Below are 16,380 nucleotides of genomic sequence, written 5' to 3'. Positions count from 1 at the left end.
AAGCATTTGTATGCTTACTTTATGAACAGCCGCCAACTCATACTAGTACGAGCCGGCGTTAAAATGAATTGTTATTTTCATTCAAATAACATACAAGTATATGGTGGCGGATAGTTTGCAAAGTACTATCACTTAATTTTTTGCCAATCACTTGTACTTTGTGTCATTTTTTGACATCTATAAATTTTTTTTTTTTTTTTTCTTAATCTAACATGGTAGTCTTCTACATTATATTTTTGGCTCTTAAGTTTACCACCATAACTTAAGTTTTTTCAATATGTGCCATTATGTTCAGTAGTTTTTGTCTTTTGTACGTTAACATATAAAATTGTAAGCATTTGTATGCTTACTTTATGAACAGCCGACAACTCATACTAGTACGAGCCGGCGTTAAAATGAATTGTTATTTTCATTCAAATAACATACAAGTATATGGTGGCGGATACTTTGCAAAGTACTATCACTTAATTTTTTGCCAATCAGTTGTACTTTGTGTCATTTGTTGACATCTATAAATTTTTTCCTTTTTTTTTCTTAATCTGACATAGTTGTCTTTTATATTATATTTTTGGCTCTTAAGTTTACCACCATAACTTAAGTTTTTTCAATATGTGCCATTATGTTTAGTAGTTTTTGTCTTTTGTACGTTAACATATAAAATTGTAAGCATTTGTATGCGTACTTTATGAACAGCCGACAACTCATACTAGTACGAGCCGGCGTTAAAATGAATTGTTATTTTCATTCAATTAACATGCAAGTATATGGCGGCGGATAGTTTGCACAGTACTATCACTTAATTTTTTGCCAATCACTTGTACTTTGTGTCATTTTTTGACATATATAAATTTTTTCCTTTATTTTTCTTAATCTGACATAGTTGTCTTTTATATTATATTTTTGGCTATTAAGTTTACCACCATAACTTAAGTTTTTTCAATATGTGCCATTATGTTTAGTAGTTTTTGTCTTTTGTACGTTAACATATAAAATTGTAAGCATTTGTATGCTTACTTTATGAACAGCCGACAACTCATACTAGTACGAGCCGGCGTTCAAATGAATTGTTATTTTCATTCAAATAACATACAAGTATATGGTTGCGGATACTTTGCAAAGTACTATCACTTAATTTTTTGCCAATCAGTTGTACTTTGTGTCATTTTTTGACATATATAAATATTTTCCTTTTTTTTTCTTAATCTGACATAGTTGTCTTTTATATTATATTTTTGGCTCTTAAGTTTACCACCATAACTTAAGTTTTTTCAATATGTGCCATTATGTTTAGTAGTTTTTGTCTTTTGTACGTTAACATATAAAATTGTAAGCATTTGTATGCGTACTTTATGAACAGCCGACAACTCATACTAGTACGAGCCGGCGTTAAAATGAATTGTTATTTTCATTCAAATAACATACAAGTATACGGCGGCGGATAGTTTGCAAAGTACTATCACTTAATTTTTTGCCAATCAGTTGTACTTTGTGTCATTTTTTGACATCTATAAATTTTTTCCTTTTTTTTTCTTAATCTGACATAGTTGTCTTTAATATTATATTTTTGGCTCTTAAGTTTACCACCATAACTTAAGTTTTTTCAATATGTGCCATTATGTTTAGAAGTTTTTGTCTTTTGTACGTTAACATATAAAATTGTAAGCATTTGTATGCGTACTTTATGAACAGCCGACAACTCATACAAGTACAAGCCGGCGTTAAAATGAATTGTTATTTTCATTCAAATAACATACAAGTATATGGCGGCGGATAGTTCGCAAAGTAATATCACTTAATTTTTTGCCAATCAGTTGTACTTTGTGTCATTTTTAGACATCTATAAATTTTTTCTTTTTTTTTTCTTAATCTAACATGGTAGTCTTCTACATTATATTCTTGGCTCTTAAGTTTACCACCATAACTTAAGTTTTTTCAATTTGTGCCATTATGTTCAGTAGTTTTTGTCTGTTGTACGTTAACATATAAAATTGTAAGCATTTGTATGCTTACTTTATGAACAGCCGACAACTCATACTAGTACGAGCCGGCGTTAAAATTAATTGTTATTTTCATTCAAATAACATACAAGTATATGGTTGCGGATACTTTGCAAAGTACTATCACTTAATTTTTTGCCAATCAGTTGTACTTTGTGTCATTTTTTGACATATATAAATTTTTTCCTTTTTTTTTCTTAATCTGACATAGTTGTCTTTTATATTATATTTTTGGTTCTTAAGTTTACCACCATAACTTAAGTTTTTTCAATATGTGCCATTATGTTTAGTAGTTTTTGTCTTTTGTACGTTAACATATAAAATTGTAAGCATTTGTATGCGTACTTTATGAACAGCCGACAACTCATACTAGTACGAGCCGGCGTTAAAATGAATTGTTATTTTCATTCAAATAACATACAAGTATATGGCGGCGGATAGTTTGCAAAGTACTATCACTTAATTTTTTGCCAATCACTTGTACTTTGTGTCATTTTTTGACATCTATAATTTTTTTCTTTTTTTTTTTTTAATCTAACATGGTAGTCTTCTACATTATATTCTTGGCTCTTAAGTTTACCACCATAACTTAAGTTTTTTCAATTTGTGCCATTATGTTCAGTAGTTTTTGTCTGTTGTACGTTAACATATAAAATTGTAAGCATTTGTATGCTTACTTTATGAACAGCCGACAACTCATACTAGTACGAGCCGGCGTTAAAATTAATTGTTATTTTCATTCAAATAACATACAAGTATATGGTGGCGGATACTTTGCAAAGTACTATCACTTAATTTTTTGCCAATCAGTTGTACTTTGTGTCATTTTTTGACATATATAAATTTTTTCCTTTTTTTTTCTTAATCTGACATAGTTGTCTTTTATATTATATTTTTGGCTCTTAAGTTTACCACCATTACTTAAGTTTTTTCAATATAGGCCATTATGTTTAGTAGTTTTTGTCTTTTGTACGTTAACATATAAAATTGTAAGCATTTGTATGCGTACTTTATGAACAGCCGACAACTCATACTAGTACGAGCCGGCGTTAAAATGAATTGATATTTTCATTCAAATAACATACAAGTATATTGCGGCGGATAGTTTGCAGAGTACTATCACTTAATTTTTTGCCAATCAGTTGTACTTTGTGTCATTTTTTGACATATATAAATTTTTTCCTTTTTTTTTCTTAATCTGACATAGTTGTCTTTTATATTATATTTTTGGCTCTTAAGTTTACCACCATAACTTAAGTTTTTTCAATATGTGCCATTATGTTTAGTAGTTTTTGTCTTTTGTACGTTAACATATAAAATTGTAAGCATTTGTATGCGTACTTTATGAACAGCCGACAACTCATACTAGTACGAGCCGGCGTTAAAATGAATTGTTATTTTCATTCAAATAACATACAAGTATATGGTGGCGGATAGTTTGCAAAGTACTATCACTTAATTTTTTGCCAATCAGTTGTACTTTGTGTCATTTTTTGAAATATCTAAATTTTTTCCTTTTTTTTTTTTAATCTGACATAGTTGTCTTTTATATTATATTTTTGGCTCTTAAGTTTACCACCATAACTTAAGTTTTTTCAATATGTGCCATTATGTTTAGTAGTTTTTGTCTTTCGTACGTTAACATATAAAATTGTAAGCATTTGTATGCGTACTTTATGAACAGCCGACAACTCATACTAGTACGAGCCGGCGTTAAAATGAATTGTTATTTTCATTCAAATTACATGCAAGTATATGGCGGCGGATAGTTTGCAAAGTACTATCACTTAATTTTTTGCCAATCACTTGTACTTTGTGTCATTTTTTGACATATATAAATTTTTTCCTTTATTTTTCTTAATCTGACATAGTTGTCTTTTATATTATATTTTTGGCTCTTAAGTTTACCACCATAACTTAAGTTTTTTCAATATGTGCCATTATGTTTAGTAGTTTTTGTCTTTTGTACGTTAACATATAAAATTGTAAGCATTTGTATGCTTACTTTATGAACAGCCAACAACTCATACTAGTACGAGCCGGCGTTAAAATGAATTGTTATTTTCATTCAAATAACATACAAGTATATGGCGGCGGATAGTTTGCAAAGTACTATCACTTAATTTTTTGCCAATCAGTTCTACTTTGTGTCACTTTTTGACATATGTAAATTTTTTTCTTTTTTTTTCTTAATCTGACATAGTTGTCTTTTATATTTTATTTTTGGCTCTTAAGTTTACCACCATAACTTAAGTTTTTTCAATATGTGCTATTATGTTTAGTAGTTTTTGTCTTTTGTACGTTAACATATAAAATTGTAAGCATTTGTATGCTTACTTTATGAACAGCCGCCAACTCATACTAGTACGAGCCGGCGTTAAAATGAATTGTTATTTTCATTCAAATAACATACAAGTATATGGTGGCGGATACTTTGCAAAGTACTATCACTTAATTTTTTGCCAATCAGTTGTACTTTGTGTCATTTTTTGACATATATAAATTTTTTCCTTTTTTTTTCTTAATCTGACATAGTTGTCTTTTATATTATATTTTTGGCTCTTAAGTTTACCACCATAACTTAAGTTCTTTCAATATGTGCCATTATGTTTAGTAGTTTTTGTCTTTTGTACGTTAACATATAAAATTGTAAGCATTTGTATGCGTACTTTATGAACAGCCGACAACTCATACTAGTACGAGCCGGCGTTAAAATGAATTGTTATTTTCATTCAAATAACATACAAGTATATGGCGGCGGATAGTTTGCAAAGTACTATCACTTAATTTCTTGCCAATCAGTTGTACTTTGTGTCATTTTTTGACATATCTAAATTTTTTCCTTTTTTTTTCTTAATCTGACATAGTTGTCTTTTATATTATATTTTTGGCTCTTAAGTTTACCACCATAACTTAAGTTTTTTCAATATGTGCCATTATGTTTAGTAGTTTTTGTCTTTTGTACGTTAACATATAAAATTGTAAGCATTTGTATGCGTACTTTATGAACAGCCGACAACTCATACTAGTACGAGCCGGCGTTAAAATGAATTGTTATTTTCATTCAAATAACATACAAGTATATGGTTGCGGATACTTTGCAAAGTACTATCACTTAATTTTTCGCCAATCAGTTGTACTTTGTGTCATTTTTTGACATATATAAATTTTTTCCTTTTTTTTTCTTAATCTGACATAGTTGTCTTTTATATTATATTTTTGGTTCTTAAGTTTACCACCATAACTTAAGTTTTTTCAATATGTGCCATTATGTTTAGTAGTTTTTTTCTTTTGTACGTTAACATATAAAATTGTAAGCATTTGTATGCTTACTTTATGAACAGCCGACAACTCATACTAGTACGAGCCGGCGTTCAAATGAATTGTTATTTTCATTCAAATAACATACAAGTATATGGTTGCGGATACTTTGCAAAGTACTATCACTTAATTTTTTGCCAATCAGTTGTACTTTGTGTCATTTTTTGACATATATAAATTTTTTCCTTTTTTTTTCTTAATCTGACATAGTTGTCTTTTATATTATATTTTTGGTTCTTAAGTTTACCACCATAACTTAAGTTTTTTCAATATGTGCCATTATGTTTAGTAGTTTTTTGTCTTTTGTACGTTAACATATAAAATTGTAAGCATTTGTATGCTTACTTTATGAACAGCCGACAACTCATACTAGTACGAGCCGGCGTTCAAATGAATTGTTATTTTCATTCAAATAACATACAAGTATATGGTTGCGGATACTTTGCAAAGTACTATCACTTAATTTTTTGCCAATCAGTTGTACTTTGTGTCATTTTTTGACATATATAAATTTTTTCCTTTTTTTTTCTTAATCTGACATAGTTGTCTTTTATATTATATTTTTGGTTCTTAAGTTTACCACCATAACTTAAGTTTTATCAATATGTGCCATTATGTTTAGTAGTTTTTGTCTTTTGTACGTTAACATATAAAATTGTAAGCATTTGTATGCGTACTTTATGAACAGCCGACAACTCATACTAGTACGAGCCGGCGTTAAAATGAATTGTTATTTTCATTCAAATAACATACAAGTATATGGCGGCGGATAGTTTGCAAAGTACTATCACTTAATTTTTTGCCAATCAGTTGTACTTTGTGTCATTTTTTGACATCTATAAATTTTTTCTTTTTTTTTTTTTAATCTAACATGGTAGTCTTCTACATTATATTCTTGGCTCTTAAGTTTACCACCATAACTTAAGTTTTTTCAATTTGTGCCATTATGTTCAGTAGTTTTTGTCTGTTGTACGTTAACATATAAAATTGTAAGCATTTGTATGCTTACTTTATGAACAGCCGACAACTCATACTAGTACGAGCCGGCGTTAAAATTAATTGTTATTTTCATTCAAATAACATACAAGTATATGGTTGCGGATACTTTGCAAAGTACTATCACTTAATTTTTTGCCAATCAGTTGTACTTTGTGTCATTTTTTGACATATATAAATTTTTTCCTTTTTTTTTCTTAATCTGACATAGTTGTCTTTTATATTATATTTTTGGTTCTTAAGTTTACCACCATAACTTAAGTTTTTTCAATATGTGCCATTATGTTTAGTAGTTTTTGTCTTTTGTACGTTAACATATAAAATTGTAAGCATTTGTATGCGTACTTTATGAACAGCCGACAACTCATACTAGTACGAGCCGGCGTTAAAATGAATTGTTATTTTCATTCAAATAACATACAAGTATATGGCGGCGGATAGTTTGCAAAGTACTATCACTTAATTTTTTGCCAATCACTTGTACTTTGTGTCATTTTTTGACATCTATAATTTTTTTCTTTTTTTTTTTTTAATCTAACATGGTAGTCTTCTACATTATATTCTTGGCTCTTAAGTTTACCACCATAACTTAAGTTTTTTCAATTTGTGCCATTATGTTCAGTAGTTTTTGTCTGTTGTACGTTAACATATAAAATTGTAAGCATTTGTATGCTTACTTTATGAACAGCCGACAACTCATACTAGAACGAGCCGGCGTTAAAATTAATTGTTATTTTCATTCAAATAACATACAAGTATATGGTGGCGGATACTTTGCAAAGTACTATCACTTAATTTTTTGCCAATCAGTTGTACTTTGTGTCATTTTTTGACATATATAAATTTTTTCCTTTTTTTTTCTTAATCTGACATAGTTGTCTTTTATATTATATTTTTGGCTCTTAAGTTTACCACCATTACTTAAGTTTTTTCAATATAGGCCATTATGTTTAGTAGTTTTTGTCTTTTGTACGTTAACATATAAAATTGTAAGCATTTGTATGCGTACTTTATGAACAGCCGACAACTCATACTAGTACGAGCCGGCGTTAAAATGAATTGATATTTTCATTCAAATAACATACAAGTATATTGCGGCGGATAGTTTGCAGAGTACTATCACTTAATTTTTTGCCAATCAGTTGTACTTTGTGTCATTTTTTGACATATATAAATTTTTTCCTTTTTTTTTCTTAATCTGACATAGTTGTCTTTTATATTATATTTTTGGCTCTTAAGTTTACCACCATAACTTAAGTTTTTTCAATATGTGCCATTATGTTTAGTAGTTTTTGTCTTTTGTACGTTAACATATAAAATTGTAAGCATTTGTATGCGTACTTTATGAACAGCCGACAACTCATACTAGTACGAGCCGGCGTTAAAATGAATTGTTATTTTCATTCAAATAACATACAAGTATATGGTGGCGGATAGTTTGCAAAGTACTATCACTTAATTTTTTGCCAATCAGTTGTACTTTGTGTCATTTTTTGAAATATCTAAATTTTTTCCTTTTTTTTTCTTAATCTGACATAGTTGTCTTTTATATTATATTTTTGGCTCTTAAGTTTACCACCATAACTTAAGTTTTTTCAATATGTGCCATTATGTTTAGTAGTTTTTGTCTTTCGTACGTTAACATATAAAATTGTAAGCATTTGTATGCGTACTTTATGAACAGCCGACAACTCATACTAGTACGAGCCGGCGTTAAAATGAATTGTTATTTTCATTCAAATTACATGCAAGTATATGGCGGCGGATAGTTTGCAAAGTACTATCACTTAATTTTTTGCCAATCACTTGTACTTTGTGTCATTTTTTGACATATATAAATTTTTTCCTTTATTTTTCTTAATCTGACATAGTTGTCTTTTATATTATATTTTTGGCTCTTAAGTTTACCACCATAACTTAAGTTTTTTCAATATGTGCCATTATGTTTAGTAGTTTTTGTCTTTTGTACGTTAACATATAAAATTGTAAGCATTTGTATGCTTACTTTATGAACAGCCAACAACTCATACTAGTACGAGCCGGCGTTAAAATGAATTGTTATTTTCATTCAAATAACATACAAGTATATGGCGGCGGATAGTTTGCAAAGTACTATCACTTAATTTTTTGCCAATCAGTTCTACTTTGTGTCACTTTTTGACATATGTAAATTTTTTTCTTTTTTTTTCTTAATCTGACATAGTTGTCTTTTATATTTTATTTTTGGCTCTTAAGTTTACCACCATAACTTAAGTTTTTTCAATATGTGCTATTATGTTTAGTAGTTTTTGTCTTTTGTACGTTAACATATAAAATTGTAAGCATTTGTATGCTTACTTTATGAACAGCCGCCAACTCATACTAGTACGAGCCGGCGTTAAAATGAATTGTTATTTTCATTCAAATAACATACAAGTATATGGTGGCGGATACTTTGCAAAGTACTATCACTTAATTTTTTGCCAATCAGTTGTACTTTGTGTCATTTTTTGACATATATAAATTTTTTCCTTTTTTTTTCTTAATCTGACATAGTTGTCTTTTATATTATATTTTTGGCTCTTAAGTTTACCACCATAACTTAAGTTCTTTCAATATGTGCCATTATGTTTAGTAGTTTTTGTCTTTTGTACGTTAACATATAAAATTGTAAGCATTTGTATGCGTACTTTATGAACAGCCGACAACTCATACTAGTACGAGCCGGCGTTAAAATGAATTGTTATTTTCATTCAAATAACATACAAGTATATGGCGGCGGATAGTTTGCAAAGTACTATCACTTAATTTCTTGCCAATCAGTTGTACTTTGTGTCATTTTTTGACATATCTAAATTTTTTCCTTTTTTTTTCTTAATCTGACATAGTTGTCTTTTATATTATATTTTTGGCTCTTAAGTTTACCACCATAACTTAAGTTTTTTCAATATGTGCCATTATGTTTAGTAGTTTTTGTCTTTTGTACGTTAACATATAAAATTGTAAGCATTTGTATGCGTACTTTATGAACAGCCGACAACTCATACTAGTACGAGCCGGCGTTAAAATGAATTGTTATTTTCATTCAAATAACATACAAGTATATGGTTGCGGATCCTTTGCAAAGTACTATCACTTAATTTTTTGCCAATCAGTTGTACTTTGTGTCATTTTTTGACATATATAAATTTTTTCCTTTTTTTTTCTTAATCTGACATAGTTGTCTTTTATATTATATTTTTGGTTCTTAAGTTTACCACCATAACTTAAGTTTTTTCAATATGTGCCATTATGTTTAGTAGTTTTTGTCTTTTGTACGTTAACATATAAAATTGTAAGCATTTGTATGCTTACTTTATGAACAGCCGACAACTCATACTAGTACGAGCCGGCGTTCAAATAAATTGTTATTTTCATTCAAATAACATACAAGTATATGGTTGCGGATACTTTGCAAAGTACTATCACTTAATTTTTTGCCAATCAGTTGTACTTTGTGTCATTTTTTGACATATATAAATTTTTTCCTTTTTTTTTCTTAATCTGACATAGTTGTCTTTTATATTATATTTTTGGTTCTTAAGTTTACCACCATAACTTAAGTTTTTTCAATATGTGCCATTATGTTTAGTAGTTTTTGTCTTTTGTACGTTAACATATAAAATTGTAAGCATTTGTATGCTTACTTTATGAACAGCCGACAACTCATACTAGTACGAGCCGGCGTTCAAATGAATTGTTATTTTCATTCAAATAACATACAAGTATATGGTTGCGGATACTTTGCAAAGTACTATCACTTAATTTTTTGCCAATCAGTTGTACTTTGTGTCATTTTTTGACATATATAAATTTTTTCCTTTTTTTTTCTTAATCTGACATAGTTGTCTTTTATATTATATTTTTGGTTCTTAAGTTTACCACCATAACTTAAGTTTTATCAATATGTGCCATTATGTTTAGTAGTTTTTGTCTTTTGTACGTTAACATATAAAATTGTAAGCATTTGTATGCGTACTTTATGAACAGCCGACAACTCATACTAGTACGAGCCGGCGTTAAAATGAATTGTTATTTTCATTCAAATAACATACAAGTATATGGCGGCGGATAGTTTGCAAAGTACTATCACTTAATTTTTTGCCAATCAGTTGTACTTTGTGTCATTTTTTGACATCTATAAATTTTTTCTTTTTTTTTTTTTAATCTAACATGGTAGTCTTCTACATTATATTCTTGGCTCTTAAGTTTACCACCATAACTTAAGTTTTTTCAATTTGTGCCATTATGTTCAGTAGTTTTTGTCTTTTGTACGTTAACATATAAAATTGTAAGCATTTGTATGCGTACTTTATGAACAGCCGACAACTCATACTAGTACGAGCCGGCGTTAAAATGAATTGTTATTTTCATTCAAATAACATACAAGTATATGGCGGCGGATAGTTTGCAAAGTACTATCACTTAATTTTTTGCCAATCACTTGTACTTTGTGTCATTTTTTGACATATATAAATTTTTTCCTTTATTTTTCTTAATCTGACATAGTTGTCTTTTATATTATATTTTTGGCTCTTAAGTTTACCACCATAACTTAAGTTTTTTCAATATGTGCCATTATGTTTAGTAGTTTTTGTCTTTTGTACGTTAACATATAAAATTGTAAGCATTTGTATGCTTACTTTATGAACAGCCGACAACTCATACTAGTACGAGCCGGCGTTATAATGAATTGTTATTTTCATTCAAATAACATACAAGTATATGGCGGCGGATAGTTTGCAAAGTACTATCACTTAATTTTTTGCCAATCACTTGTACTTTGTGTCATTTTTTGACATATATAAATTTTTTCCTTTATTTTTCTTAATCTGACATAGTTGTCTTTTATATTATATTTTTGGCTCTTAAGTTTACCACCATAACTTAAGTTTTTTCAATATGTGCCATTATGTTTAGTAGTTTTTGTCTTTTGTACGTTAACATATAAAATTGTAAGCATTTGTATGCTTACTTTATGAACAGCCGACAACTCATACTAGTACGAGCCGGCGTTATAATGAATTGTTATTTTCATTCAAATAACATACAAGTATATGGCGGCGGATAGTTTGCAAAGTACTATCACTTAATTTTTTGCCAATCAGTTGTACTTTGTGTCATTTTTTGACATATCTAAATTTTTTCCTTTTTTTTTCTTAATCTGACATAGTTGTCTTTTATATTATATTTTTGGTTCTTAAGTTTACCACCATAACTTAAGTTTTTTCAATATGTGCCATTATGTTTAGTAGTTTTTGTCTTTTGTACGTTAACATATAAAATTGTAAGCATTTGTATGCGTACTTTATGAACAGCCGACAACTCATACTAGTACGAGCCGGCGTTAAAATGAATTGTTATTTTCATTCAAATAACATACAAGTATATGGCGGCGGATAGTTTGCAAAGTACTATCACTTAATTTTTTGCCAATCAGTTGTACTTTGTGTCATTTTTTGACATCTATAAATTTTTTCCTTTTTTTTGTCTTAATCTGACATAGTTGTCTTTTATATTATATTTTTGGCTCTTAAGTTTACCACCATAACTTAAGTTTTTTCAATATGTGCCATTATGTTTAGTAGTTTTTGTCTTTTGTACGTTAACATATAAAATTGTAAGCATTTGTATGCGTACTTTATGAACAGCCGACAACTCATACTAGTACGAGCCGGCGTTAAAATGAACTGTTATTTTTATTCAAATAACATACAAGTATATGGCGGCGGATAGTTTGCAAAGTACTATCACTTAATTTTTTGCCAATCACTTGTACTTTGTGTCATTTTTTGACATCTATAAATTTTTTCTTTTTTTTTTTTAAATCTAACATGGTAGTCTTCTACATTATATTCTTGGCTCTTAAGTTTTCCACCATAACTTAAGTTTTTTCAATTTGTGCCATTATGTTCAGTAGTTTTTGTCTTTTGTACGTTAACATATAAAATTGTAAGCATTTGTATGCTTACTTTATGAACAGCCGACAACTCATACTAGTACGAGCCGGCGTTAAAATGAATTGTTATTTTCATTCAAATAACATACAAGTATATGGCGGCGGATAGTTTGCAAAGTATTATCACTTAATTTTTTGCCAATCAGTTGTACTTTGTGTCATTTTTTGACATATCTAAATTTTTTCCTTTTTTTTTCTTAATCTGACATAGTTGTCTTTTATATTATATTTTTGGTTCTTAAGTTTACCACCATAACTTAAGTTTTTTCAATATGTGCCATTATGTTTAGTAGTTTTTGTCTTTTGTACGTTAACATATAAAATTGTAAGCATTTGTATGCGTACTTTATGAACAGCCGACAACTCATACTAGTACGAGCCGGCGTTAAAATGAATTGTTATTTTCATTCAAATAACATACAAGTATACGGCGGCGGATAGTTTGCAAAGTACTATCACTTAATTTTTTGCCAATCAGTTGTACTTTGTGTCATTTTTTGACATCTATAAATTTTTTCCTTTTTTTTGTCTTAATCTGACATAGTTGTCTTTTATATTATATTTTTGGCTCTTAAGTTTACCACCATAACTTAAGTTTTTTCAATATGTGCCATTATGTTTAGTAGTTTTTGTCTTTTGTACGTTAACATATAAAATTGTAAGCATTTGTATGCGTACTTTATGAACAGCCGACAACTCATACTAGTACGAGCCGGCGTTAAAATGAATTGTTATTTTCATTCAAATAACATACAAGTATATGGCGGCGGATAGTTTGCAAAGTACTATCACTTAATTTTTTGCCAATCACTTGTACTTTGTGTCATTTTTTGAAATCTATAAATTTTTTCTTTTTTTTTTCTTAATCTGACATAGTTGTCTTTTATATTATATTTTTGGCTCTTAAGTTTACCACCATAACTTAAGTTTTTTCAATATGTGCCATTATGTTTAGTAGTTTTTGTCTTTCGTACGTTAACATATAAAATTGTAAGCATTTGTATGCGTACTTTATGAACAGCCGACAACTCATACTAGTACGAGCCGGCGTTAAAATGAATTGTTATTTTCATTCAAATAACATACAAGTATATGGTGGCGGATACTTTGGAAAGTACTATCACTTAATTTTTTGCCAATCAGTTGTACTTTGTGTCATTTTTTGACATATCTAAATTTTTTCCTTTTTTTTTCTTAATCTGACATAGTTGTCTTTTATATTATATTTTTGGCTCTTAAGTTTACCACCATAACTTAAGTTTTTTCAATATGTGCCATCATGTTTAGTAGTTTTTGTCTTTTGTACGTTAACATATAAAATTGTTAGCATTTGTATGCGTACTTTATGAACAGCCGACAACTCATACTAGTACGAGCCGGCGTTCAAATGAATTGTTATTTTCATTCAAATAACATACAAGTATATGGCGGCGGATAGTTTGCAAAGTACTATCACTTAATTTTTTGCCAATCAGTTGTACTTTGTGTCATTTTTTGACATATATAAATTTTTTCCTTTTTTTTCCTTAATCTGACATAGTTGTCTTTTATATTATATTTTTGGCTCTTAAGTTTACCACCATAACTTAAGTTTTTTCAATATGTGCCATTATGTTTAGTAGTTTTTGTCTTTTGTACGTTAACATATAAAATTTTAAGCATTTGTATGCGTACTTTATGGACAGCCGACAACTCATACTAGTACGAGCCGGCGTTAAAATAAATTGTTATTTTCATTCAAATAACATACAAGTATATGGCGGCGGATAGTTTGCAAAGTACTATCACTTAATTTTTTGCCAATCAGTTGTACTTTGTGTCATTTTTTGACATCTATAAATTTTTTCCTTTTTTTTTCTTAATCTGACATAGTTGTCTTTTATATTATATTTTTGGCTCTTAAGTTTACCACCATAACTTAAGTTTTTTCAATATGTGCCATTATGTTCAGTAGTTTTTGTCTTTTGTACGTTAACATATAAAATTGTAAGCATTTGTATGCTTACTTTATGAACAGCCGACAACTCATACTAGTACGAGCCGGCGTTAAAATGAATTGTTATTTCCATTCAAATAACATACAAGTATATGGTGGCGGATACTTTGGAAAGTACTATCACTTAATTTTTTGCCAATCAGTTGTACTTTGTGTCATTTTTTGACATATCTAAATTTTTTCCTTTTTTTTTCTTAATCTGACATAGTTGTCTTTTATATTATATTTTTGGTTCTTAAGTTTACCACCATAACTTAAGTTTTTTCAATATGTGCCATTATGTTTAGTAGTTTTTGTCTTTTGTACGTTAACATATAAAATTGTAAGCATTTGTATGCGTACTTTATGAACAGCCGACAACTCATACTAGTACGAGCCGGCGTTAAAATGAATTGATATTTTCATTCAAATAACATACAAGTATATTGCGGCGGATAGTTTGCAAAGTACTATCACTTAATTTTTTGCCAATCAGTTGTACTTTGTGTCATTTTTTGACATATATAAATTTTTTCCTTTTTTTTTCTTAATCTGACATAGTTGTCTTTTATATTATATTTTTGGTTCTTAAGTTTACCACCATAACTTAAGTTTTTTCAATATGTGCCATTATGTTTAGTAGTTTTTGTCTTTTGTACGTTAACATATAAAATTGTAAGCATTTGTATGCGTACTTTATGAACAGCCGACAACTCATACTAGTACGAGCCGGCGTTAAAATGAATTGATATTTTCATTCAAATAACATACAAGTATATTGCGGCGGATAGTTTGCAAAGTACTATCACTTAATTTTTTGCCAATCAGTTGTACTTTGTGTCATTTTTTGACATATATAAATTTTGTCCTTTTTTTTTCTTAATCTGACATAGTTGTCTTTTATATTATATTTTTGGCTCTTAAGTTTACCACCATAACTTAAGTTTTTTCAATATGTGCCATTATGTTTAGTAGTTTTTGTCTTTTGTACGTTAACATATAAAATTGTAAGCATTTGTATGCGTACTTTATGAACGGCCGACAACTCATACTAGTACGAGCCGGCGTTAAAATGAATTGTTATTTTCATTCAAATAACATACAAGTATATGGCGGCGGATAGTTTGCAAAGTACTATCACTTAATTTTTTGCCAATCACTTGTACTTTGTGTCATTTTTTGACATCTATAAATTTTTTCTTTTTTTTTTCTCAATCTGACATGGTAGTCTTCTACATTATATTTTTGGCTCTTAAGTTTACCACCATAACTTAAGTTTTTTCAATATGTGCCATTATGTTCAGTAGTTTTTGTCTTTTGTACGTTAACATATAAAATTGTAAGCATTTGTATGCTTACTTTATGAACAGCCGACAACTCATACTAGTACGAGCCGGCGTTAAAATGAATTGTTATTTTCATTCAAATAACATACAAGTATATGGTGGCGGATACTTTGGAAAGTACTATCACTTAATTTTTTGCCAATCAGTTGTACTTTGTGTCATTTTTTGACATATCTAAATTTTTTCCTTTTTTTTTCTTAATCTGACATAGTTGTCTTTTATATTATATTTTTGGCTCTTAAGTTTACCACCATAACTTAAGTTTTTTCAATATGTGCCATTATGTTTAGTAGTTTTTGTCTTTCGTACGTTAACATATAAAATTGTAAGCATTTGTATGCGTACTTCATGAACAGCCGACAACTCATACTAGTACGAGCCGGCGTTAAAATGAATTGTTATTTTCATTCAAATAACATACAAGTATATGGTGGCGGATACTTTGGAAAGTACTATCACTTAATTTTTTGCCAATCAGTTGTACTTTGTGTCATTTTTTGACATATCTAAATTTTTTCCTTTTTTTTTCTTAATCTGACATAGTTGTCTTTTATATTATATTTTTGGCTCTTAAGTTTACCACCATAACTTAAGTTTTTTCAATATGTGCCATTATGTTTAGTAGTTTTTGTCATTTGTACGTTAACATATAAAATTGTTAGCATTTGTATGCGTACTTTATGAACAGCCGACAACTCATACTAGTACGAGCCGGCGTTAAAATAAATTGTTATTTTCATTCAAATAACATACAAGTATATGGCGGCG

This window comes from Microplitis mediator, chromosome 8 (genome assembly GCF_029852145.1).
Source record: "Microplitis mediator isolate UGA2020A chromosome 8, iyMicMedi2.1, whole genome shotgun sequence".
Lineage (NCBI taxonomy): Eukaryota > Metazoa > Arthropoda > Insecta > Hymenoptera > Braconidae > Microplitis > Microplitis mediator.
This window is presented reverse-complemented; position numbering follows the sequence as displayed.